General features: G+C 43.9%; 1 pseudogene; it reads left to right on the forward strand.

Annotated features, from left to right (window-relative positions):
- The first annotated feature begins 2,158 nt into the window (after positions 1-2,158).
- LOC126100680 (5S ribosomal RNA) lies at positions 2,159-2,276 on the forward strand (annotated as a pseudogene).
- Positions 2,277-2,608: the final 332 nt, after the last annotated feature.

Here is a 2,608-nt window from a genome sequence, read left to right on the forward strand (position 1 = left end):
TTGTGTCGACTGACTCTGGCCGCGGAAGCCTAAGCAATTAGAAAACTATTTTGTTTGCCATAATCTAAATTCTACTCTATAGAAGTTGGTTCTCACGTGACACAACAGAGTCATTCGGACACTACATAAAATTCCCTCAAATTATCCGTCCTTTCCCTGTCCCTTTCCAAATAGTTCAAATGGCTCTGAGCACTAAGGGACTTAACATCTGAGGTCATCAGTCCCTTAGAACTTAGAACTACTTAAACCTAGCTAACCTAAGGACATCACACACATCCTTGCCTGAGGTAAGATTCGAACCTGCGATCGTAGCGGTCGTGCGGCTCCAGACTGAAGCAACTAGAACCGCTCGGTCACAAAGGCCGGCTGTCCCTTTCCATATCGATCCTTTACTAATATTTACCTTACTAGACGTCGTCGTATGCTTCATATTTGGTTACTCTTTTACAAATTATTCCCTAGTTTCATGTATACTAAGACAAAACCAACTCTTGCACACAGTTACACTGTTGTGTGCTTGGCTCAAGACGTGCACATCAACACCATGAGAGGCTGCAGCCACACGGGCCCATCACTCGCCTTCGCTACGTCTCAGTTACGAGCAGCAGCGTCAAGATTGCGCTCCCGCTTGGGGACCGGAGGATGCTAAGTTCACCGGACTTGGATACGATGTGACGTCATTATGACGTATACACGCTATATCGAAAACGATAGAAACCGTATATCGACTATTCGACTTTTGTGAACTTTCGAGAGGTTGTGACAGGGTAGCGCTGTACTCTGCGCCATTCGTTTAAATGTGTTTTGCGTTCCTTGCGTTTAAATGGTGTATTGTACTGTGTTTGTGTCCTGTGCGTTGTTTTTCGTTTGCTCGTCTCTAATTATGTGTTCAGCATTCGAGAGACTAATGAGAGAAAAGCTGAAAAAGTTCAGCATTGATGACGACGGGCAATTGCGTGGTTATTGAAGCAGAAATTGATGTACTTCTGACCCAGCTGAAGTGCGACGGTTATTCGTACTCGGTGAGAAGAAGCACTCAGCAGCCAAAATCTTTAGATGCGTCAAGACACTAACCTTTGTTTAAGATTACATTGAGAAATCCACTTCCCCTCGTATTTCATCTCCGGTCGACGATTTTTCTTCAACAATGCCTCATATTTTTCTTTTTAAGTTCGAAATTCAATCATTCTACACACCAGTCATTACTGGACACTAAGGTACCTGTCTCTGCGGTCCGAGTGTAAAATTACTTGGAATTATGGTTGATAAAAGACTATCTTGGGATGGACATATAAATTACTTAGCTAACAAACTTGCACGCGTTCTCTTTCAGCTATATAAATTAAGAAAAAGAAGTCAGCAAGAGTATGCTGCTACAATCTAATATGTACTGACAAGACCAATTGTATGAAACCATACTAAAATATTGATAATAAATAAATATTATTTTCGGCGTAAGCGTTCAATACAACAATCACACAATCTAATCTGGTCGGGACATAAGAAGACTTCACTTTTTTACGAAACGTGTTGTCCGTGGTGTTTTCAAGGCTACGGTCGGGAATATTTCTATTAATATCCAGCTCTTTTACTTTTATTTTGGCGAAATACGTATACGCTGCCACACTGAGCAGTTATCAGAATCGCACGTGTCAAAACAAACCACTAGCTGACGACAGTTTAGAACTCGAAAGTTCGTAAAAGTCGATAGGTGTGTTAATGGACTAAAGCGTATATACGTCATAATGACGTCACATCATATCCAAGTTGGGTGAATTTAGCATCCTCCTTGGGGACCACGTCCAGCCTCCATCAGGGCTTCGTATTCGCCCACCAGTAGTGTTGCCAGCTGCCAGAGAAAATGCTGTCAACGGTGGACTACTTTGCTTCCGCCTTGCACTCACAGAATGGAGATCATGCCGCCGAGAGCTATAAAAGACGACGTACCATCGACACACTCACTCAGTTTAGTTCATGCAATGCCAGGATTTCGCGTTGTACCAACAGAGACAACATTTCCACCATTTCTACTACAGAGCACATTTATGTGACTTCCCTTTAGGAGACTGTATTCCGACTTAGCAGTCACTATTTTTAGAGAAACGGGACAGTCAAACGACTCTCTGCATAATTACTTTCAGTCATAGTGACTAACTGTACCAACGGCCTTGTCGCAGTGGTAACACCGGTTCCCGTCAGATCACCGAAGTTAAGCGCTGTCGGGCTGGGCTAGCACTTGGATGGGTGACCATCAGGTCTGCCAACAGCTGTTGGCAAGTGGGGTGCACTCAACCATTGTGAGGCAAACTGAGGAACTACTTGATTGAGAAGTAGTGGCTCCGGTCTCGGAAACTGACCTACAGCCGGTAGAGCGGTGTGCTGACCACATGCCGCTCCATATCCGCATCCAGTGACGCCTGTGGTCTGAGGATGACATGGCGACCAGTCGGTACCTTTGGGCCTTCATGGCCTGTGCGGGGGAGTTTAGTTTTTTATAGTGACTAATTCATAGACTGCCAAGAGACGAAAACTCATTTAGATTTGACTGTATCAGGTATAGGGCGTTAATACAATGCCTCACTTACCGAAATAGTACAGTTTTGTATTT

This window comes from Schistocerca cancellata, chromosome 1, assembly GCF_023864275.1.
Source record: "Schistocerca cancellata isolate TAMUIC-IGC-003103 chromosome 1, iqSchCanc2.1, whole genome shotgun sequence".
Taxonomy (NCBI): domain Eukaryota; kingdom Metazoa; phylum Arthropoda; class Insecta; order Orthoptera; family Acrididae; genus Schistocerca; species Schistocerca cancellata.